Source organism: Zootoca vivipara, chromosome 16 (assembly GCF_963506605.1).
Source record: "Zootoca vivipara chromosome 16, rZooViv1.1, whole genome shotgun sequence".
Classification (NCBI taxonomy): Eukaryota; Metazoa; Chordata; class Lepidosauria; order Squamata; family Lacertidae; genus Zootoca; species Zootoca vivipara.
Window position 1 is genome coordinate 9,685,889 of NC_083291.1, and position 25,880 is coordinate 9,711,768.

Consider the following 25,880-nt stretch of genomic DNA (forward strand, 5'->3'; position numbering starts at 1 on the left):
AGTAGATAAATAGGTACCACTCTGGCGGGAAGGTAAATGGTGTTTCTGTGTGCTGCTCTGGTTTGGCAGAATTCGCTTAGTCATGCTGGCCACATGACCTGGAAGCTATACGCTGGCTCCCTCGGCCAGTAAAGCGAGATGAGCGCCACAACCCCAGAGTCGGTCATGACTGGACCTAATGGTCGGGGGTCCCTTTACCTTTACACATATATACACAGGCTGAACATATGGTGTAAGAGCTCAATGCATGAATACTCCCAAATACATTGAGCCCTCATTAGGATTAGAAGCAGAGGCGAAGTCATAACTTTGGATAAAGTACAGAGAGTAAGTCAAGCCTGATCTCTTTCCAGCCCAGTTCAAGTCAAGACTGCCCCCTAATCTATTGTTCTTTTTCACTGACCAACGACATCATGTATTGCCAGGAAATATGTCCCGCCCCCATTTTAGTCCACCTTCTGGAAACATTAGGTTAGGATCAATATGATTCTGAACAAGTTTTCCAGGATTTATACTAAGTGAAATATCCTACTTGCTAACTGAATAATTTTTACTTTAAAGGAACAGACGTGGTGGAAGATTTCACTGCTATGTTGTCGGGGGGGGGGGCACCCAGAAAAAAAACAGCAAATATTTCAAATGCCCATATGACAGTTTGGTTTAATTATTTAAATTCTGAACTATTTTTTATGATTTTTAATTAGACCATATGTTAACATCAGCATTAAATCTGATCAGCATTCATCTGCTATGCCATTTTTTAGCTGAAATTTTTGGAGAGAGAGATACATTTGTGGAACTGTAAGAATCTGAGGTCAAATAAACCTTTTAATTAACACTTTACAGTTTATAAATAACATGCACAGAAGTGATGGTATGTGGTGTTGAAGTGAAAACCTTCAAACCTTTAAGCTGCTTATCAACAAATTAATGTTGGATAGAGTGTTGGCAATAAAAATATACATAGGTTAATGATTAAAAAATGCTTGCTAAGTTGAGGAAAGTGCTAAACATGTGATTTTCCAAAGGGTGTGCATTCTGATGACATTCTGCCCCTGTTGGTTCTTCATTTCTGCCACCTCTTCTTTAAAATATCTGCCTAATATGTGCCTCAGATTATATTACTGCTGAGAATCATAGCCTTAACTAAAATTTGCCTCCAAACTGTCCACTTAAAACTAAAATTCAAAATTCGAACAGCATTATATAAAGTCAGCTGGGGCCATGGGCAGGATATGAGTAAACTTGAGCTAGTTAAGGCCAAGCTGCAATAAGGTTGGCGATTTCTGTGTCCTGGCATATCACCTGCCAATCTGGTGATGGGCCAAGTTTTATCTGCTTGTTAAACAACAGCAAAGAGTGGGGCCCTGCCCATCAATAAGTTAACAACACTGGGGTTGGGGCAAGGGCTCACCTAAAATGTGGCTATGGAGTTGTTAGCTTAGGGTATAGAACCCTGGGGGTGAAATTCAATGTTGAGCTATAGCAAATGCCCCATCAACATGAGCATTGCAGCATGCCAGATGGAATTGCAGCTTGCCAGATGGAATGGTCCACCCTCTCCTCCCCACACAACATTAAGGGGGTTCTTCTGAACCCATCCCCCATCAGCAGGTGCAAGGAGCCACAAGGGGAGGAGGGAGAAAGCCCCATTGCAGAATTAGAAGTCCTTGTGAAGGGCTTGCACTGATGGGATTAGGTGAATCTCACCTAGGAAGTTCTGTCATTTTGGGCAGGTGACGAGAGATGCATCTATTCTTGCTTTCGCCAAAGCAAAAACAATAAAGGTAAAGGGGCCCCTGACCATCAGGTCCAGTCGTGTCTGACTCTGGGGTTGTGGCGCTCATCTCGCTCTATAGGCCGAGGGAGGCGGCGCTTGTCCGCAGACAGCTTACTAAAGATGCTTTAGGCATCCCTAACCTAACATGACTTTACATCTCACCATCTGAGATGTTTTAATTCTAATAACATCGAGTTCAGTTTGCTTAAACGTTGTCTATTCTTCGAAATCTTCACTGTAGGAAGGCACACAATTATTCTTGTAACAAGTAGCCTAGCAGTTCTACAAAGTTCCCTAGTGGTCATGTTTGCATCACACTGCCAATCTGTCTAGCACTTTCTACAAGTTCAGATTTCTCATTTGCAACTAAATGCACACTGAAGTTAACTCAGCAGGCAATGGAAAGGTATTGGGGAGAAAGGCACACACATTAGAGGTTTGGGAGGAAAATAATCCAATTAACACTTAAAGTCCTTTTATCTAATATCAGCCTATGCAGCATTCACACTTGAGATTATGGGAATGGAAAAATATCATACATCAGATACTTATCAGAATGTGTCTAATATTAATGAATTCCCATGACTATTCATGGCTGAATTGTTTTCAAATTTCTAGTTGTAAAGGCACAACATGTTTTGTTAAGCAGACTTTAAGCGTGCATCTTGGGAAAATAAGAACAAGAGAAGAGGTGTTAGCAAGAAAACAGGTCCCATTTGTTTAAGACAGGAGTGCAGGTGAGGGGAACTAAGGTTACTTTCTCTGGATTACAGGAAGGGAAAGAGAACCTGCTTACATAGTTGTCCTTAAAACTAAAAGCAACCCAGAAATTGGAATTCCTTTGTTGATGTTAAGGCAATATTCTAAACCTTGTTTTCTGTCATTTTTCCTATATCAGTTATATTTGCCCACTCGTTTTCTCATTGCACAGCTGTTTCAAAGCTATGGATGTGCCCCAAATCACCCAAACAAGCTTCATGGGTACCGTAGCTGGGAATTTAAAGTCCAAAGCTCTACCTCCTAGGCCTTTGCAATATCTAGCTACTCTACATTTCCTAAGCTTGCAGTGACAGTAACCTGATCTCATCCAGGTTTCCGTAACATCCAGGGAGATCCTTCTCATACAGGAACCATATGTCTCCCTTCCCTTCCTAGTTGCAACCTAAGTGGAAATACTGAAAGGACACAGTCTGACTCCTCCAACTTCAAACCAGCACAGCCCTGGTGTGAAGAAGCCAACACAGCAGCAACCCATTCCAATTTGATTGTCCATGAGTTGCATGAAATATGCTGCAGTGTAGTCATCAGTTACACCCTGTTTTCCTCCTGCCTGCACAGACAACACAGCTCACAATTTATGACCGCATTTGCTGCAAGGAAGGTAAGTTTAAGCCCTCCAACAACTTGGTTCAGGGTACTGCCAATCCTTTTTTAACATAGTGACGAAGGTACAGAAGAATATGCAAACAGCAAACAAACAAACCCATCATCTTCAGCTGCTTAGAACAAATAGCAATACTTGTCAGCTGTATTTAATTAGAATCCAAAGCTCAGGATCCAATGTGCCTCTACCATTAAATGAAAACCCTGGAAAAAGGGGAGAGTTATGTGCCAGGCAGTCAATATATATGTCTCTTTTCTGAGGAGATGCAGAAATGATAAGACTGCAAAAATGAAAAAAGAATAAAAAATACTGAGAGAACAGAGAAAGCTGGAGACCCTGGATTAGGATCAAGGAAGAATGTTTTTAAAGTATTTACTTGTTTTTATGCCAGCTGCGCAAAAGTCTCTTTACTAGAATACTCTCAGTAACAAGTGGCAGCATAAATGGCAAAATTATCCACATAAGTCTATGAATGAAAAACACAAAATTTCCCAATGCCTTTTGTGGGAAAGTCCGGCAGAAGGAATGACCTACGATGGGTGTCTCCAAAATGTGAAATAGTGAATGAAACACACCACTTGAGAAAATCAAGTACAGTGGTACCTCGACATCCAAATGATTCAACGTCCGAAGGTTTTGACTTCCGAAGTCGGCAAACCCGGAAGTATTTTCGCCGAATGCGCGTTCTGCGCCTGCGCAGAAGTGGCATGCATGGTCGGTGCATGCGCAGAAGCGCAAAACCGCACTTCGCGCATGCGCAAAATGGACGCTTTGACAACCGAAGAATTCGACTTACGAAGAGCGCTGCAGAACGGATCGCCTTCGTAAAACGAGGTACCACTGTAATAGGATTAGAAACAGGCACATGCAAAGCCTGCTACAGGAATTCTGAGTCCAGCTGATGAGCACTGATATACAGATTTCTGCCTATCATACAGTCTGCTAAACCAGAATTTATGACACTACAGACACAGAGGCTGCTTCTGCTCACTTCAGTCACTCACTACTATAGCTGCCACTTCAGGAAGTTTTAGGTCATTTGCAGTAGCTACAGTGACAAAGTGCAGACAGGGAAATAGTATGGAAGTTAATAAAACATCCATTTTGTTACCTAAGCAACACAGAAACCTGTTTTAAACTGAGTTAGATCATTGACACATCTAGCTCAGAATTACCTACACTTCCTGGAAGCAGTTCTCCAAAATTTAGTTGGCATTTTGGGGCAAGACAGCTCTAAAGTCTTATTTTTCCAATGATGGACTGACTGGGGTTGATTATCAGTTAAACATCTGGCCAGTTCAGATGACAACTTTGAGCTGGGTTAAGAACAGTGACAACTTAAAGAAGAAAAGTCACTTGATCCAGGGGGAGTGCACATACAGCTAAAACTCGGAAAATTAGAATATTGTTGAAAAGTGCATTTATTTCAGTAACGCAACTTAAAAGGTGAAACCAATATGAGATAGATGCATGACATGCAAAGCAAGATATGTCAAGCCTTTATTTGTTGTAATTGTAATTATTTGTCATTAGGCGGGTCAATTATAAATGGAATGTAATTAATGAAATGTAATAGTGATGTTTATTTTTGTATTATTGTAACTATTTGTTTAATTACTGTGGAATTTCCAAATGAAAGCATTTGTAAAAAATAAAAGAAAAATAAAAATAAAAAAGTTGCATTACTGAAATAAATGCACTTTTCGATGATATTCTAATTTTCCGAGTTCCACCTGTATATATTGGCCTGTTCAACCTCATTTCCTTAATGGTGACTGCTCCTGGAAAAAAAGCATTTTGGTTCCTGAAATTCATTCCAATTGTACAGATAATAAATAAATAAATAAATAATATTTATATCCTGCCCTTCCTGGCCAAAGCCAGGCTCAGAGCGGCTAACAACAAGTAAAAATAGCACAGTGTACATAAAATCACACAGTCAATTAATTAAAATACATTCTAAAATCAATTCAGAATCAAATTAATGGCAACCATTGGGCTAGAGTTCTATGAGGATTACAGAAGGAGAGGGGGGGGGGTCAGGCTGTACCTTGGCCAAAGGCCTGGTGGAACAGCTCCCTCATGCAGGCCCTGCAGAAACATGTCAAACATGTCCCGCAGGGCCCTAGTCTCTTGTGACAGAGTGCTCCACCAGAAAAAGCCCTGGCTCTGGTTGAGGCCAGCCTAACCTCCCTGTGGCCCAGGATCTCCAAGATGTTTTTATTTGAAGACCGTAAGGTCCTCCCTGGGACATACCAGGAGAGGTGGCCCTGTAGGTCCTAGGGTCCAAGGCCATAGAGGGCTTTAAAGATAAAATATAGCTGATGGAATTCTACAGGATGTTGCATTAGTGTGTGAAAACAGTCCAGATCCAATGATCCCCAGATGGTGGAGATGTCAGGCAGAATGCACCTGGCACCTGGCTAATTTCGAGCATTGGTAAGGATTACCCTATGACATACATCAAATTCCTTCTCCCTGAACACCATAGCTCTAAACCAGCGGGAAATCCAGCCAGAGATCTATCACTATTCCACCTTGTTTGACACATAACTACTCCAAAACATGGTATCAGAATGCTTGGAGCAGGCTTCTCCAAAGTCATGATCAGAGCTGTGTATGACAGGCACTCTTTAGAAAAACAGTGCAGATAGAGCAAGAAAAAAAGAGAGAATGGTTGAGAGTGTAGGATTAGTTCTCTCCCATGCCCCGTTCTTCTCAGACTATCCATGCCAATCTGATTTGAAGCAAGTGAATAAAAGCTCCAATTTGACCCTATTTCTTTCAAATAGCTTTACAGCTTTTGCCAGAGTAATTGCTACAGAAATGCAGTTATAGAAGGGAGAAGAGAAAAAAATGTGTTGCTTGCAAATATTGTGTCTAATTTTGATTCATTAAATGCAGTTACACACACACAAAACTCATAAAGCACACAGGTTTTCTACATTTTTCTACGTTTTTATTAACACAAGGAGCCACAAATATATATATTTACTGAATAGCACCCACCTGGCACTTCTCAACTCCTTTGGTCCTTGTGTTTCATTATACCAATCATGCAATTATAGCTCTCTGACTTCTCACCCACAGTGTGGTGGAAGATCATCTGAGTGTGACTTTTTGTGGTAAAGATGTTTGCAAGAACTGAGGCCACCTAGCTCAGGAGATATAAATGTCACTCAAAATTCCCTATGCAGATATCAGATATGATACAGACATATCAATGCAGGCACTTTTTCTTTGGGCATATTCAGATATTATTGAATTTCTCTGACCCTTATATGTTGAATAAATGTCATCTAACATAATTTTGGTTTTCATTTGTATGTCTGTTTGTTTTTGTTTCATATTTAGGAAAAAATACATTTCCAGGGGTGCTAGATGATTTCATCAGATGAAACAGGGAAAGCACACTGTAGCAAACCCTTATGGCCGGAGGTTCAATTTTCAAGAGCATAAGTAAACATGTGAAGGGGAGGGAAGGAGGTTCCAAGATCTTTGCCCTCAGTGTGGTGTAGTGGTTAAGCGCGGTAGACTCGTAATCTGGGGAACTGGGTTCGCGTCTCCGCTCCTCCACATTAAGCTGCTGGGTGACCTTGGGCTAGTCACACTTCTCTGAAGTCTCTCAGCCCCACTCACCTCACAGGGTGTGTCTGTTGTGGGGGAGGAGGGGAAAGGAGATTGTTAGCCGCTTTGAGACTCCTTCGGGTACTGATAAAGCGGGATATCAAATCCAAACTCTTCTTCAACTGTATCACCATTGTACTGTTCACAGACCTCCCAAGAGTTTGAAGGCAAAGATCAGAAATGGGAAACCTCCTCTACTCATGGAAGCTCATGCCACCGGACATCTGCCCTCCTACTCACAGAGGGTTGAGAAACAGTACAAAGGTGATATACTGAAAGGAGCAGAGTTTAGCAGCACATCATGCATCCACTTCCTCTGGCATGCTTGCTCACACACTTGCAAACTGGATGCCTAAATAAAGCTTACCTCTGAAGTAAATCACTACCTCTAAATGGATGGAGAAAGTTCACTTATAATTACAAAGAAACAGTTCACAGTTTATCTTGCACCTAATTTTATAATCCGTTCTTAAAAGCAGGACTACCACCCTAAGATATAAGTAGTGTGTGAATCAATAGGCTGGGCTTCAGAATGGAAACTTTAGAAATCTTTAGGTCTTGTAGGCACAATGGCCAGCATGTCGATACTTGCAGAAACAACACACACTTAACTGGGGGTCCATTTTCACTGAATCCTGATCGGATTTCACCATTTGCCTTCTGTTATTTTAAAAGAAATCCACACAAAATGAGCTCTCTTTCATAATACTTCACATTGCATATTTGTATTTATTAGGACTGTGCCATATCTTATTCAGTTTAATTTTAAAATAGTGGTTCTAATAAGCTATGTATGTCTAATAAGTTTAATTTCAGGTAGGTAGCCGTGTTGGTCTGACGTAGTCAAAACAAAACAAAACAAATAAAAAATAAAAAAAATCCTTCCAGTAGCACCTTAGAGACTAAGTTTGTCATAGGTATGAGCTTTCATGTGCATGCACACTTCTTCATTCCCACCACGCTTCTGAGTAATACCCCCACCCCCACCCTCTGACTATACAGTACTTAAGGGTCTGGTGACTTCTGTTTCAGTGTATCTGAAGAAGTGTGCATGTACATGAAAGCTCATACCTATGACAAACTTAGTTGGTCTCTAAGATGCTACTGGAAGGATTTTTTAAGTTTAATTTCCAATTAGTTAAATATCTAATAAGTTATCTATACCTATGTATAGATAGATAGATAGATGCATCTTAGCTATATAAATATTTAAATCTTTAGAATACTGCTTGACACCCTTTTTTTGGTCTTGATTTTGTTGCATAAGCCCTAGTTTTCTCCTGACAGCAGCCTCTTTCTTCTTAGGCAAGGCATATTTTTATTGTTGCAAACCACTTTGACACATTTTGGTGATATAGCAGTATATAAATATTTGTATAAATAAAATAAATGATAGGGCTGCCTATCAGGGGATGACTGCACACAATGTTATATAATCTGTTAGATTTGCCTTTGCAATGACATCACTAAGTGCCATGGACAGCTATTGTAGGTACAAGCAAAAGCAATATAAATGAAAAGGTAACATATTCTCACAGGAAAGACTGAAAAATCACCTTTGACATAAGTCTCAATATGACTCACATTCATGTAGGAAAAACTAAAAATGGCTTTTAAAACAATACAAACACACACCCAATGCTTATACCTAAACCATTTCACCCCCATCTAGCTGGGAAATCCAATATGCAACATTTCAATGTTAAAGTTTGTGACTATTAAAGAAGTCAGTTAACATACTTCCACTTGAGGAGCTATCCTTTTTGTCCTTTCATATTTACTTCCTAATTTTCAAAATATCAACATGGCATAAAAGTTGGCGGGAAGGTCAAGGATTTTCAGAATGTCTATGCTCCTTCATGGCACTTCAGATTCTATGGGTAATTTATTTAGCTCTCACATAAATGAGCATCATTTGTATAGTCTGAAGGTTTACAGTCCTTGTTTTTGAAGGCAGATGAAGCCTGCTCTTCACATTCATTTTCTAGCTTTTGTAGACAAGAACCACGCACTGGAACACAACCCTATTCTCCTTTGCAAAGCTGAAACAAAAATTACAGGAACAGAAATGAATGAGTAGTAAGTGAGACAAAAAACGTGGGAACTGAGATTTTGGTTGGCACTCGCTCACTTCCTTTGCCACCACATTTTACATTCATGCCAAAAATATCTGGCAGGAAACTTGGCATACTCATCATAACAAACCAACACTGAGGTTCAAGATTAGGATGGGCTTTAAAGGAAAAGTACTAGGGGGCCTTGCTACCTAAGGATTTGGTGAAGGCAACCAACTTATATAGCTTCAAAAGAGCATTTGAGAAATTCCTGAAGGATAAAACTGCAAGTAGCTACTAGTAACAATAGCTATGGAGTATGCCCCTGACTACCAGTTCCTGGGCATCACAGGCGGTCGAGTGCCATAGCACAAATGTTCTTCTTGTGGGTTACCCATAGGTATCTGGTGGGCCATTGTGAGAACAAAATGCTGGACTAGCTTGGCCTTTTTTAAAAAATAATTTTTATTGGATTTTACATAGAGAAAAAAGTAGAAAAAGAAAAAGTTTTAAAAAGAGATACAAAAATACAAAATGCAAAAAGGCAGTGTATATCCCCTCTTACTTCTTCCAACATCTTCACTTCCCCTTCTTACAGTCCTTATTTATAATTAGTTCTTACCATTTCCAAATCTTATCTAGATATCATAAAGTTACATCTTATATCACATTTCATAACCTTATTCTTAAAAAATTCTTATTCATTGTATATAAAAGAGTGAAGGAAAGATGGGGGGGAAGACCCAAATTAAAAATAAAAAGATTTAAAACATTATCATATTCTCCCATTTCTAATCCGAATATTTCGGACTTCCTCATTTCCCCTTCTTGAGTTCCTTATCAATCACTAATTATTGCAGTTTCCAAATCTTAAATTACCTTCTTTCTTCCAGTTTATAACTTCTTTTTAATCATTTACCCACCATACTTCTCTTTACCTTTATTACCCAATATTCTCTAACCTTTTACCCAAAAATATTCATAATTAATTTTCAAAATCTTCTTCCCCCTTTTTCTTCCCACCCTAAAAACTAGATCTCCCCCCCTTTCCTTGGAATCGATGTCTCCAGAGATTTCAGCCAGCTCCTTATTGCATTCCGAGTTCAAACCGTGTTTAATCCACCTATAAAAATCACCTCAATTCCTCCTCACCCCACTCCTGTTCTGAAGCATTCTAAATTTAGCTCACCCCTTTCTCTTCCCTGCTGTATTCCCAACATTTTATCCTCAATCTCTTTCTCTTTCAGCCCCCCACCTGCTTTCTTCTCCCCCTCTCTCACTGGGGTAACAACCTTTTTGTTTTTCCCCTTTTGGGGGGGCTTTTGAATCAAGTCCCTTCCCTGTTCCACCCCTCCCACCGGTGAAACAGTGGTTTCTTCTTCATCCCTTCCCTGTTCCACCCCTCCCACCGGTGGAACAGTGATGTCTTCCTCTTTTGTCTCAAAAATCAGTTCTTTTGAGTCAGCAGACTTCTCTCCTCCTTCAGGATTGCCGTTATCCTCTGTCAATTCCGGAGTTTTTCCCATAGTCAAATCACAGTATACGTCTTCTTCTAGTCCATCCCCTAGTCCTTCTTCGTCTACTCCCTCTTCTTCCTCTCTAAATTCATATGGATCATCTACTTGGAAGTTCTTTTCTGTTAATTCATCAGTCCTTCAATCCATACTTGTTGAAACACCTTTGGGATTACGAATCTCCTCTGTCATTTCCAAAATTATTGTCAAAATCAAGTCCCACTGTGTACTATTCTTCTCACAGTCCAGAACCTTCTCTTCCTTCCTGATGATGCTTTCCGCCTCCATAATTGTGGCAGAGCAGGAAGTGGTGTTGTTATTGTCCTTATTTTATATTTTCCAAATATAAAAAGAATAAAGTCCCATCTGAACTGGATCCAATCTCTATTTCTTTACTTTTTTTCCTTATTATTCAGTCTCAAATTCAACACTGAGTAGCCTTAAAGTCTATTTTTAAAAACTTCCTCTTTTACTTGTCTGCAGCTCTCAGTCTCAATCTCATACAAGCAGGCACATTCTTTTCCATTGTGACATCATAAAGACGGCTAGCCGGTCCTTCCTTTGACCTGACTCCAAGTTCACAGAGGGGTTTCCCCAACAAATCACAGTCTTTTATAGAGATTTACAAGCACTTTGTCCTTTTCCCTTACTCTGCATTCGCAAATTTTAACTTACTTAGTCCAGATCTGATCTTTTAATGGGAAGAATCTGCCGCTTGCAGGCTGGAGGCTCAGCGCTTCGCTTCGTGGAGGTAACGATGGCCCCCGAAATGGCTCCCGCGACTGCCACTCCGCTGACTCTCAGGACTCTAACAAGCTTACCGGGCAGCGGAGGAGTCGCCTTTGGGCTCTGCCGGGCTACTTTGCGCCCGGGACGCTCTACCCGGGGTTCTTACGGGGATCCGCGTGGCCCTCACGGGATTTTTCCCCCTCCACGGAACCAGAAACCTTGGAGCTTGAGGTTTCTGCGCCTCTCCGCCAGCACGACAGACCAGAAGTCCCTAGCTTGGCCTTTCATATGATCTAGTTGGCCTCTACTTATGTATTATCAGGCTTCCCTCCTACAGTTAATCAATATTGGTTGGCTATCATTCTCTCTGAATATAGAATCAATGACTAGGGCAACTATAATACCTAGGGAATCTTTCTGTAGCCATGTTTGGTTAAATTAGACAACCTAAAAAAAAAAAGTCCACACTTCGAGAGCATCAAACTTTGGTATACACCTTTCTCTTAAATAAGAGCTATTAATCTCTAAATAAATTAACTGTCACTGCCTTCCAATGAAAATTCTTGAAACTATTGAAGTAGAATTATTTGAACTCTATGGAAATATATTTGAAATGAATAAATGCAAATGAGTTAATTTTTTTTCAAAAGAGATTCAGTAACAAAATAGGTTTGCCATGAAAAGCCATGTCATAATGGTGTGAAAAGATTATTACCAAAATATACAATCATTAAAAAGTGAAGCTCTAGCATAGCTAATTTGGATAATGACATGAGAAGTTCTTCCTTTTGATGACAACCCAACAGCATAGATTTTTAAATGAATGGCAAGACAGTATTTGCTACAGTATACACTATTCCCACTTGTAGTTAAAGTAGATCTGTGCTGAAATTTTATTTTGACAATTTGTTGGGTGGGTGAGATGAAAACTATGAAAAACTATGGGGCAGGGGGTTCTGGAGGGGGTTGCCACTTAACCTTGTTCAAGGTAAGCGAAGGCTTTCCAATTTTACTTGCTTTTTTAACATAAAAAAGAAAACTGCATAGTATTCATGGTGGGTGCAATACTGTCTTCACAGCTTCCCACTCCCTACACTCCCTGGAATGACTTGCCAGTGATACTACAGTACATCATTTCCCACTACTTGGCAAGGCATTCTGGGTAGTGGAATGTGGCTCTTCCACAGCTTCCCACTAGCTACACTCCCTAGGGAGACTCAGTAAGGAAAGTGGCAACTCCCTCCCAAAAATATTCAGAGCAATTCCCCCTGCCCATACCAGAAAAAAGACTGTTTTGTTTTTTTGACCATAGAAACAGATGACAAAGATGTAATATATGTTACTCAAACCATCAGATGGAGTGTATTTACACCATGCCTGCTATAACAACACAATGCTAGATACAACTCAAAGTTCTCAGTGGGCAAGACTTCCTATAATACAACCCAACTATAGACAGTATTGTTGTAAGATGCAAACAGATTAGTTCATACTTTCACCTTCTATGGGAACTTGGTTGCTGATTACTGCTAGGAATTTATCCACATTAGATCGCAGGTAAGATCCCAAAATGTATGTCTATTCATCATTTTGAACCTAATAACCCTAGATTCCTAACATAGACCTTCTTAAACAGTGGTATACATGAATAAATATGTGTAAAATGTGCAGTTGGAAGTCTCCAGCTCAACCATCTAAACAGCAATAAATTCATTATGTTTGGGAAACAATCATTATATATGTACAAATTTACTGAGAAAGTAAAGCAAGCCAGGAATCCTCATGTGTGCATGTGTGGTTTATGGCACCATGGTTTCCATTTAATTCCTGTGTAGAAGCACTTCACGTTTCTGATAAAATTCCAGTGGAATGCAGGTAGCCATATTTTCTTCTGACAATGATGCATATGTTATATATAGTCACTGACTCACTTGTCTCATTAGTGATTCTCATTATATACGATATATAATTAATTAGTTTGTTTATTCCTTTAATTGTATTGTTATAGTTGTGTGTGTGTGTGTGTGTGTGTGTGTGTGTGTGTTCTGTTCCCTGCATTTTTATTTCAAAATAAAATAAAATGCAGAAAAGGTATGTGTCTGTCCTCTTAACCAGGAATTGATTGTACTAATATAGCATATTGATATTGTTATAGCTATCTTGGGCTTTTTCTTTTCTTTTCTTTTTTGCCAAGACAGACAGAATTATAATTATGAAACTTAAAATAAAAACATACAATCATAAAGAATTGTAATCTCTAATTCTGTGTTGCATCATGTCCTGTATCCAGTGTGAACAATCCCACCCTGAATTTTATATGAAACTGGAGTTAATCACCCTGTTCCCATCTCTTGTAGCTGGAGTCACCAACAGATTTTCACCATATGTGCAATTCAAGGAGAATGTCTTAAGTTCCTTGGACAAAGCATATGAAGTGCTGAATAAGACTACCAACATTAGTTAGCAGGAGTTTGACAAATAGCTATGCGTCACAGAAACACTTATTAAAAGAGGCTTGTCCAGCTGAGTGTTTGGAGTTTGGGGGGGGGGGCAGAAGGGAGATAAATCCTGCCTAGGCAAAATAAAGTTCCCTTGTGTATCTTCACTTTCAGCAGTCCTGCAATGCTTCACCTAGATTATGTGACCCCCTCAGGATCACCAATATTTATTCTGTTCACCGAGTTTGAAATAGCTGTGTCCTACACTGGCTTTCCGTTGTCGTTAATGCAATCAGTGAATGCCCATATATTAGCAAGCCTATCATCTGGGCTCCATGCATTGGCAAGGTGTATTCTCTGTTGAAGAGGACACTTAATACAACATGTTATTTTCCATGAAAATACAGCATCTGATAGTGGGTTGTGCAGAAAAGGAAACATCAAGCACAATATTTGAGGGAAATACGGCTCTGCCATCCTGCATTAAAAAAGAAAGAAAGAAAAAGCATTCTCCACATGAGAAAATTGCCTTTGGAGATTATCAAAGGAGAGAGCATATGTTAAGCGAAATTCCTATGGGTGGGGTTCAATATTTTATAAGTATTGACCTTAATTTTGAGGTGGTCAAGGGGGTGATTATGAGTGTCCACACTCTTTCATTCTACAAATAATCTCACCAGTGGTCTGCACTCTGCAGCTTTCCTAGAGCCCCATGTTTAATCAAAGCCCAGAGGAAGGTGTCATGAGGTAGCTCCTTCTATGGAGCTTTCTGAGACCAGGAGGCAAGCACCACCAGGAAGGTTGCAGAGTGCTGGATAAACATTGACTGGTAAGAAAAACACATGTAATATATAAACTCCTGTAGGCCATAACTGCTGCTGATACAATATATATTTCTCTTTATGGCCAATGATCCAGGCAAAGGATGGTACCCTATCCATTATTTGGTGTTTGGAGTGGGGGGGGGGTGTTTAAAATGGTGGTGGTTTTAGCAATACACACTTCACCAAAAAAATTTGGTGGTGTTTCTGGAGACCATTCTCTATATGTTTGCTGTTTTATTTTTCTGTAATTGTTGCATGTGTTTTAATTAATTAATTTATAATAATGAAAAAGAGAGAAAAGGATATGTGCCACCATCCTTAGCCATCTCACAACAATAGTGTAAGCTCAGATCTCCACACCAACCGATGTTCTAAAGAAATACTCAACTGCCCTGAGAAGGGGGTGGTGGTGGGTGGAAGCCTCTTTCTCAGAGAAGGAACACTACTGAGAAAGTGGAGGACATCTATCAGTACAAGGGTCAAGGTACCTGGCATAAGCACAGGTGCTTGTGTGCGTTGCCAAAGCAGACATGATCAATTGCTTCTCATGTTTCTTTTCAGGGCTTAGTAAAAACTTGGGCGCAACAAGCTGAAAGCCCCCCCCCCTGTTTAATTATATCTTACTGTTAAGAACCGAAACTCTGGTCATTGGTTTTGAAACCAAATATATGGATATTTATACAGTACATATTTACTCGGATTGAAACCCCACTGTGCCCAATAAGATTTCATACCAAATAGGTATGTACTGTATATGTATTTCAGCCTTATTCTACCTTAAGTCTTGAATTCCAGTTTGCACAATAAATATCCTGCTCTCGTTCATATTTCGCACAAGGGAAAAGCAACCTCGAAGTAAAAGAGCAAAGGCCAAATTTGCAACTCTGTGTCTTACCTAAAGCATGTTACATAATGTTTGCATGCCTCAAGTTACAGAGTTTCAGTATACAGCAAGTCATTTTTCAATGTGATACTTGGGGATGGCTCCAAATCCTGAATTGCATTTTACATTCTGATGCCACCAGCTCTGTTTAAAATCCAGGTATTACACGTCTAGTAAGGATGTTTGAAGTACAATGTACTCCATGTGACTGCATTCTTTACTATAAAACTATTCAATATATTATCGCTCTACAAAGTAATTGAATTAATAAAGAGGTCATATCGCTGTCATGGTAGATATTTCAGTTTGATGAAGTGTCATTAGAATTATTTTCAACATTTTACCTATGCAATTTAGAGTTGCTCAAATATATCATCTCTACATACCAAACTCATATGAAGATTACCTAGCTCCCCAGTCCAAAGTCGTCCAAATTGCCACCTACATACAAATTATGCTCTGTGAACACTTGATCCATGACTCCTGATATATAGAAACTAATCTTATTACAATCCTAGAGATTAAGGGATGGGGCCCATAAAGCATATCTACTAATCATGAATAGGATGTCACACTGCTCATTGCTAGCAGGCATTCTACACAGCTTCATTACAACAAATTCGTTATCAATTTTGAGCATTGTTCATACTGTGCTTTGAATTTTTGTATCATTTATTTTGATAAAACTAAATTATTTGCAGCTTTTATCATGAATACTTGCCACAAGATATCAAACTTATTTAATAGCAGCTGCAATTTGTGGAATTGCACTTCTAGCTAACAGTGGCCGACAACTGAAAAATTTACTGCAATTTGATAAATGATAGCATTAATAGAAGTGGTTCTTTAAATTTTTAATAGGCCAATTGCTTAACTTAACTAGGGCCAAATGCTCAGCTGAACTTCAATTGATACATCTTAGTATAAACTGGAGAACCCAGTTTCATTCACAACACAGTAGTTTGCCAGTTAAAACATGTTGACTTGGTAATGTATATAAAAATATTAGCATTGCACTTTATAGTGTTGTCTCAGGTCACCATATACAAATACAATATATAATACATATACTGTTATGGTATCAAAGCCACTACAGAAGTCATAAAATGTACCTCATATACAAAGGCCGCAATCCTATGCATGCTTACTTAAGAATCAGTCCCATTGAACTGACAATGATTAAGCTGCACAAGTCCTGTTCTTAGAATTTCAAAAATAATTATTATATTGTGCTAATCCAAAACTTTATTATTGAGATACCCATTATGAGCAAGACTTTCCTTTATCTTCTTGGTTGTGGCTGTGCTTACTTTATATAGAAAAACACCCTGAAATTTACATTACAAACCCAGGAAGGTTTAGTGCCCTGGCAAATGATGCATTTATTCCTTCAGTTTAATTTTGCCTAAAACAAACAGTTCTTCATCAACTTCACCAAAGATACTACCAGAAAACTATTAAAATCAAATCTCATGCTGATGAAAGAAAACCAGGAAAACTTTCAAAAACAAAAATGCATGTTATGCTTTATTTAAAAAGAAGAAGAAGAAGCATCTGTGTTGGGAGGGAGACAAATGTAAAATGGATTGAAAGACCTCTAAACTATATGAATTATCTACTAGTTCTTGGAGGTAAAAAATTACCAGCTTAAGCACTTTACAAAATTTGCCACTCCAACAATAACTATTGGGGTGGGGTGGGGGGTGCAGGAGATCACTGGAATGAACTCAGTGAAACCTTACATCGTTAATGGGCTCCAACAGCTGATACCCTTAACATCTCTGTTTATGCTACATTTTCATGGAGTTGATTTGACAAATTAAATTCTTTTGCTCCATGTGAAAAGAAAGAAAGAAAGAAAGAATCCTCACGGCTTGTCCTAAACAGATTAGTGGATTTTCATGACACATACTAAACATAAAACTTTTAATAATGCAATGGCCATGGACGACAAACAATAAGAATCTAACTTACTGAATACTTTCAATAATTTTCAAGAGCACTCCTGAAACTGGTAGAATGCTTTGTGTTCGAGCCATTAGTAGTGATGTTAGGATGTTTGCTTGTTTTTAACTTGGGAAGAAAGTTATTGAAAGGTACACCTAGTTAAGAGAAATATCTAGACATTCTGTGTTTAACAACATGTTTCATGTGCCATTTTTACATGAGCATCATGCGTGCTTGCTTGCTCTTTGCTTATTCAGAACACCCACAGGTTACACAAAATGAATTGGTGGGTCATCGCTGTAGCCTATTATTTTTATGAATTAGGCCAAACTTATTGAATTCAGGATTCTCTTTTATTAAACAGAATAAATGAGTGCTACTAACACAACAACAGTAAGTACAGAATACTATTTTTCTCCACTAACTGCAACTGTAAGCAAGAACTGGTAGACAGTACTTTATTAGTCAGAAGTCCTATAGTAAGCACACGTTAGAGAAATTAATCATTCATTCCCTGTAGACTGCTTATGTATTTCATCAGGCCATTATCTGATCTGAATAACAAGAACAATTGCATAATGAAATGCATTACTGCTGACACCAGCAACTTTATTCTATCCACTTCAAAAATGCAAGTACCTTTACAGCAGAAAAGGGGAAGAGGGTTTTACCCCCATAATTCCTCTGTGCCCTAATGCACTGGTCCACAATCGTTTCTTATTCACCTGTATCTTATATTATCAAAATGTAATTGCATAATATTAAACATGATATGTACAAGTATACATTTCAGGAAAATTATATCAAGTCATTCCAGCAATACAAATATAATTTTCAAAGACAGGGTTCAGCATTCTCATCAGATGTGTGCTCATTCAAAGAACATGCCAAAAAAAAAGGAAAAAAGTTTCCAGAAAATACATCAAAAAAATGATAATGCATCCTAGTCTCAAACAACAATAGTCAGCACTGCTGTGCTAAACAATATTCTGAAAAACTAGCAAACAAATCCCTTTGGCTTGGCTGAATACATTAATGTGTTGCAAACCACTTTTATTAATAAACCAACCAAACCTGACCATCTCATGTAGTCTCAATAAAATTCCTGACAAGACACTTATTTTTTTGCAAGAGAAGCTCTCTTACATTCAGTTGTTTCATGTTTCTAAGACCATTAAATAACCTTTAGGTGGCCACAAATGTTGCTGTTTAAAACTATTCTAATCTAGCTACCATGAAGCCAACATTAATTCATTCTTCCTAGAACTAGCAGTCTATGCTCTCCTGGTACTCCCATCATTATGTTCATGGTAACTGTAAGCAATTCTCTCTCACTTAACTGCACATGCCAAGCAATACTTTGTGCTAGTATTAATATCTTAAGCCAGTTTTGCTTAATTGGCCTTAGCACAGTGCATATTACAAATCTGATTAGAAGTGCTAGTGAGAAAACCAGTTTTGCAAGAAATAAACTTTCATGTTTCAGTACAGCCATTGGCAGTAGTATAAGGAGGAAACTTTCAAAATCAACCATTAATGGTCACACTTGAACTTGAGAGCAATACATGTTCAATATAGTTTGTCTAGAGTATTGGAACTCTGAAAATAGTGAATCCTCAATACCTTGGGAATATTAAAGCAATGAAAGCATTACTCGTATTAAATATTTTTTGCTGCCACATCATCTTTCATGATACAGGTAGTTTCTATTTTGGAAAAAATAGAGTTTAATTCATGACTGTAGATTTTGCGATCCACAGCATGTACCTATTTTTTTTGCCTAGGAGCACAAAATTATTCTAATCAAAATCCATTTGGCAATAACAAACAATGCTGAGATGTTATTGATTCAACCTAGTACATTCAGAACTGACTCAACTCTATTTCCACTGACAAAGGTTTTATTAAATATTTGAAAACATAGTCTCTCTCTTCTCTCTCTCTCTCTCTCTCTATATATATATATATATATATATGTATTCGTGTGTACACACTCTTTTTTCGGATTGGCTATGTTCACTGCTCATTATTTTGTCCAGTTGCAATCAGTTAATCCTCAGATCCCCTTCAGATGGCCAACAAAACCCAAACCAAACCAGCTACAGTCTGTCTGATCCAAGAGGAATAAGGCTCTTAAAACTTTTTTTTTTATGCAGAGACATTTCTCAGGCTCCAGGATGCTACCCCTGTGCCAAGCAATGCTTTTACTTCCTTGTCATTAACTAACCTCAGTCACACAGCCTCCATGGCCTTGTCCAAATTCATTCCCCCACAGGACACACAGATTCTCAGCACAAAGTAACACCGCACCAGGAGCCTAAGTTGTGTCCTGCGTGTGCCACTTTCAAATCAAAACACTGTTTTGCTGTAGGTAATACTATAACATTTGAGAATCTGTCTCAAAAGGCAAGAGAAGCCAGGGATGGGGCTAAGGTAAAGACAAACTGAATCCAAGCAAGTAAACCACAAGACTATATTGCTATCATGTATTGGTACTTGAGACTTAACTGACACCTAGTGCTACCTTTCCATTTAAAATCCTCTAGGTGTCTACTGAAGAGCATCTCCTTGTTGGGAAAGGGGGGGGGGTGTTCTGATGAATGTTCCTATATGTCCTAACTCGGGACTTAACATCTCCAGCAAAAGCAACAGCATTGCTCCTGCAACTCTTCTGACATTTGAGCTTCACGATATTGAAAACGGAGGAATAAAAAAAGCTCAGTGCACTCTTCCCACCCCCACCCCATGCACAGTACCAATGGTCGCCGCCGCCGCCCCTAAGTTACATGACTCGCGATGTTGTATGTACACCATCGAATCTGCTTACGGGGCAGACGGGATGAAAGAGACAAAAACACAAAATAAAGAGTCCAGGAGGGGGTAAAAAAAGAAGAGAAGAAACCCGACTTACTAAATGCAGCCAGCTCGGACCTCTCCGGAAAATCTTAAGGAGTCTTCCCTTTCCTCTCCTGCCGGTCACCTTACGAGCAGTGCTCCTATTCCACAAAGGCCACGAATGAACTGCAAAGACAACCACATGTCACACGCCCAGCAGGTTTGTTTTGGTGCCGAGAGAAGATTGCGGGTGCGATGAGGGTTGGGTGAGGGGGGGAGGGAGGGGGAGACGAGCGCGAGAGGGAGGAGGGGCGAGAGGCAGGCGGGCGGGCGGGCGCTTCAAGTGCTCTCCTTCCCCCCTCCCCTCGCAGTTGTGAAGCGGGTGCCGTTCTCCCACCCCTCAATAAATAACTCAGGAGAGGGTCTCGCGCTCGCGCGCCCAATTCGCCGCTCTGCCAGGGCGCGAAGAAGAAGAAGAAGACGGTACCTGCAACTCTCCCCTCCCGCTGAGGCTGCCAGAGAAGAAGAGAGTGTGGTGGCGAGGAGGAAGATTCTTTTTTTAAAGAAAAGAGAAGGGGGCAAAATGAATAAATAAATAAAAGGCGAGGATCGGCAAGAGGAGGAGTGTGTGTGTCTGTGTGTGCGCGCGCGCGGAGGCTGGGAAGTCCGGAGCTCCTTGGCAGAAGCGGAGCAGGGAGACGGGCAAATGGATAGCGGGGAGTCGACGCCGGTGCTGTGGAGGCGAACCCTCCGAAGAAACCCACGCAGGGCGCGGGGAGAGAGAGGCAACCGGCGCGCTCCTCCCGCCTGCGAGAGGGGAAAAGGAGGCGGCAGCGGCAGCAATGCACACACACAAAAAGCGTCCCCTTCCTTGCACGGGCAAACACGAGCTCCTCTCTCTTTCCCTCGCTCAGGCTCATCCCCACCGCCGCCGCTACCAGCAGCAGCAGCAGCAGCTCGAAGCCGCTCTCCTCACACTCACCTGCATTTCCTTAACGAGCCACTTGATGGCTGGCAGTGGCTCGAGGCGAGGCGCTCTTCCTTTCTTTTCTTTTTCTCTCTCGCGCTCGCCGGTGCCTGCCTACTCGGCCAAAAGCCGCAGGGGAAAGGAAGAGGGGGGCGCTCTGAGGTGCGGGAGGAAAGACCGCCCAGAGAGCGGGAAAACTATCGCCTCGAGTCGGTTGTTGGCGCTTTAGCACCAAGAAAGGGGGGGGGAGAGGAGGTGGCGGCAGGTTGAAGGTGTCGGAATGCTTTGCTGGAAGGTGACGGGGGGACGGGACACGTGTAACACAAAGACGGTCTCGCTGGAAAGTGACCCTCCTTTTCTCATGCTTGTCACCTCAGACGCCACTTTATTCTGCGCTCCTCTCAGTTCTGACAAGAAGCAGCCCCACCTCTCCCTTTTGTGAGCCCCTCATATAAGACACGCGATTTGGCGGCGGGGGGGGGAGAGGCTGTTCCCCCCTCCTCCGAAAAGACAAGGCGAGAGCATACATTTTCACGAACTTTCTGTCTCGCGCCTCTTCCCTCGCCGGCGCACTTCGAGGCGCGCGCGAGGGGGAAACGGGGATCGCCGCGGCACAGAGGCGGACGGACCTTCTCGCCGCTATCCCGTTCCCGTTACGCTCAGATACAACGGGCAGCTCCCTCCTGTCCTAAAACCCGCCGCCCTTGCGGGTTTATCTTCTCTTGCTCCCCTCCCCGCCGCCCTGGACGACGAAGCAGTTAATATGGCATTAAAATAATAATACACCTGAATGGTGCTAATGACCCTAGTCGCCACTTTTGAAAAAAAAAGGCTGGAAATGGGTGGTTTCAGAGGAGCTGACTGGTAGTGGTTTCCCGCCTCCCCCCTCACGATCTCTCCCAAGTGTAAGCACAGCTGATTCCCAGGCTATTAATGAGGAAGGCCCTCGCTCTCCCTCAAGGAGCCGCATTTACAAGGGATGGAGAGCGCGCGTCTGACTAACGCGAGGGGCAGCGCCGAACAGGACCCGCCCTGCTGGTGCTTCCCGCCTCGGGTGCGCCTGACCCGGCGACGGTGTGCTCCTCCTGCCGGTTCCCCTCGCTCGCTTCCCGCCGCTGCTGGGTTCACCGAGAGAGCGCATAGATTCCCCCTCCAACCCAACCCGCCCCCTCGCCGTCTTCCCCCTTCCGCCTCTTTCTCCCCTGACGATACTTTGTGTGTTTTAAATAAAGATTTCGTTCTGCCAACCCTCAGGAAGCTTTTAACAAGATGCAGCTGAGCGCGTCGATATCATATCTTTTGACTGCCGCTCAAGCGTGCGCCTCCACTCCGAACTCCTCTCGGGCTTCAGCTTCGCCTCGTGCTGCGGCCCTCTCGCCTTAGCAGCCTTCTAGGAGCAAAGGGGAGGCTCTTCTCCACCCCGTTCAACTCAATTCAATTTTATTCGACCGCCAGTCAGAAATTAACATTTATCCATACAAAATTTAAAACATCTAGAAATTTAACATCTAAAAAAAAACTTAAAACTGAAATTAGGCTATACATTTAGACCCATGTCGATGCTGTCAATTTTAACCTTACTACGCTTAAGGGCCAAAAAAAGAAATTTGGCCACCAAGGAGGCTGTTGTTCCAGTAACATTATTCAGTAAAAACAAAACCTTTCTTTCTCTGGCTACAGGGCTAGATTGGCATAGGAGTGGGTCTATGAGATTTTGTCTAAGGCAGGGGTCCCCAGACTACGGCCCCCAGGCCGGATGCGGTCCAATTGGCCCCCCAATCTGGCCCACGACGACCCCCGCCGCCCGCTGCCGCCGCCCGCACTTACGGCGCGCGGCGCGGCGGCGATGTTCAAAATCAGAAAAAAAATCGCCGAAAATCCTTTGTGCGCATGCGTATGGGCCTCTCCCGACCCAGAAGAGGTCATTTCCAGTGCACTTCCGGGTCGGGGGAGGCCCATACGCATGCGCACAAGCGATTTTCGGCGATTTTTCCCCGACCGTGTGCGTGTGCGCATGCGCACGGGCGCACACTCCCCCGCCCTCCGGCCCGCCGCGCGGTTGGCACGGCGGGCACCGGCCCGAAGCCCGGTAAGTCTGGGGACCCCTGGTCTAAGGTCTGCATAAAAAGGGCAGGTCAAAAGAATATGTTCAGTTGACTCAACCACTCCCAGGCAGGGCCGGCTCTACGGCTAGGCTGGGTGGCGCAGGGCTCCATGGCGCCGGCCCACCAGGGGGGACGCCATGCAGCCGCACCTGCCCGCCCGCCGTGCAGCAGCGCCCTCGGTGACCATGCTGCGCGCTGCGCGCTGAGCCCGGCCACATGGCCGCCCGTCGCGCTGGAAAACGGGGCGGCGGGGGAAGCGGCGGGGGGGCAGCAGTTCTCTGGTCATATGGGACTCTCCTGTACCTTCCCAACAAGACCACCGATTTGAGGACATTTATTCTGGCAGCTGTGAGAAGTCCACGGTATTCCACGTAGTGGATTTCTGCAAGATAAGGGGCTGGTGTAATCTGATAAATCTGATTCCCCAAGAACATCCCTGTTTTCACCAGGGCTATGTCCTCTTGCCTAGCAATGTCACTCAATCTTTGCGAGATCACAGCTCTGACTTGGCTATATGTCATAGATTCCAGATAGAGGTGTGACAATCCGCAGACCTGCACTTCCTTTATGATCTCCTTTTCCCACGATGATTGGAAATCATCTCTCAATATCAAGGGTGCCATGCATAGCTTGAGCCATAGCCAGAGTTTTGCCTTCAAGGCCACATGCTTGCCAGCCTACCTCTAGTCTCATGACCGCACCTGCTATGGAGGGGGGGATCCTAAGGATGGCTCTGAGAAATCATGATTGGATAGATTCCAATCTAAGAAAATCCCTACGGGCACTCAGAGAAATTCCCACCAATTGTAAGGCAACTTTCACTGATTGAGCCAGATTCTTAGCATATAGAGATCTAATCATCATGGCTGCTTTAGATCTGTTTGCAGTTACATAATCTCTATGAGCCAGAAAGGACCTATTTGGTCTTATTACTTGTCCCAGATATTTGAAACAGTTAACCTGCTCCATTGTAGTACCATTCATCGACCACGAGTGCAGTTTTGGTCTGGCGGAGAAGACCATAATCATGTTCTTAGCATAGTTAGGTTAAAGCTCATGCTGTACACAATATTCATGGAGTGCTTGTAGCATTCTCCTCAGCCCAATGGGAGACCTAGCTAGGATTGCGGCATCATCCGTATACAGAAGAACATTTAGCGAATGGCCAGGTAATTTAGGGGGGTGGTAAGCGTTATTGGCCATATGGGCAGCCAACTCCACCCTGTTAATTTTACCTGGAGGAAATGTACAAGACTTAAGGACCTTGTAAGAAGTCCGTGTCTTTCTAGGGGGGGGGGCTTGTGAGAGAAATGGAGGGATATGATAAGTTGAGTCATTGGTGTGCAAAGCAAACGGCCATTATGTACACCCATCAGGTCTTGTACATAATCCTTCCCTAAAGAGGAAAGTGTGCACATTTCCCTGTCACTATGCGTAACCTCCCCACAGGCTCTGTGGAACGGGCACACCTCAACTCCCGTTTTGTGCATTCTCTGGGCAATGTGCACATTCACCGGTCAGTATGCATAGTCTCCAAGGAACATTCCTCCCCACCTGCATGTCTGGTTCAGAAGGGTGCAAATTGCACTCCCCATGCTGATTTTGACCCACTGCCTAATCTTACATTGCCCACAACATACCTTGCTCTCTCCTCCAATTCTGATGGAAATGTCCACCCTTCCATGCTGCTATTAAGCATATTTTTTTGGTGGGGGGGATCATCACTGGAATCACAGGGGAGGGAGCATCAGAGGAAGGATTACCCAGCAAGGGGGTGGAGAGTTGGGAGAGAAAACACGTGAAATACCTCTGTCAGAAGGGTTACGGATTTCCCATCATCCAGAAGAAATAAGGTATGCTAATGAATGGAAGGGACCCAGGTGGCGCTGTGGTTAAGCCACTGAGCCTAGGGCTTGCTGATCAGAAGGTCGGCGGTTCGAATCCCTGTGACGGGGTGAGCTCCCGTTGCTTCGTCCCAGCTCCTGCCAACCTAGCAGTTCGAAAGCATGTCAAAAATGCAAGTAGATAAATAGGTACCGCTACAGCGGGAAGGTAAACGGTGTTTCCATGTGCTGCTCCGGTTCTCCAGAAGCAGCTTTGTCATGCTGGCCACATGACCTGGAAGCTATACGCCGGCTCCCTCGGCCAATAATGCGAGATGAGCGCGCAACCCCAGAGTCGGTCACGACTGGACCTAATGGTCAGGGGTCCCTTTACCTTTTTAATGAATGGAAGACCCAGGAAGTGAATTCAGCTCTGAAACCCAAAAAACCCAAAGGAGCTTACTGAATCTACTTGCTTGTACCTTTGACATCAAGAAGGGCAGTTGTTTTATGTAAACAGGAGTTGGTGAAAGTCTTCATCTGATTAATTTTCATGAGCTGAGCACGTAAAAAAGTAGCAACGCTCCTTATTGGAGGTCCTGACTCCAATAAAAAGCCTCAGTCCACATGCATGCAAATCTGCTTAGTGTTAGCAAGTCTGCTTTTAAAGTATCTCTCAGCACTAATGAGAAATCCAATAGCATCCTTGTCAATGTGTTGAATAAAAAAGAGCAAACGTGGAACTGCATGATTTCCCAAAGTTTCAATCACTGACTGCTCTCTCTAATTTTTTTTTAAAAAAATCTTACTGTCTAATTGTCCTGCATGGGTTTTTTTTTTTAAACTAGGGAAGTTAATTCTGATATTTCAAATATGCCGTCCTCATAAAGTAAGGTCTAATCCAGGCTTCCTCAACCTCGGCCCTCCAGATGTTTTTGGTCTACAACTCCCATGATCACTGGTGGAGGAA

General features: G+C 42.1%; 1 long non-coding RNA gene across 1 annotated transcript in view; it reads right to left on the reverse strand.

Moving 5' to 3' along the window:
* The window catches only part of LOC132591235 (uncharacterized), a 306,011-nt gene extending 285,828 nt beyond the window's left edge, over nt 1-20,183 (reverse strand). The window contains exon 1 of the long non-coding RNA XR_009556849.1: nt 20,092-20,183. This is a non-coding gene — a long non-coding RNA (uncharacterized LOC132591235). The remainder of the gene's footprint in view (nt 1-20,091) is intronic.
* Between the last annotated feature and the right edge of the window lie 5,697 nt (nt 20,184-25,880).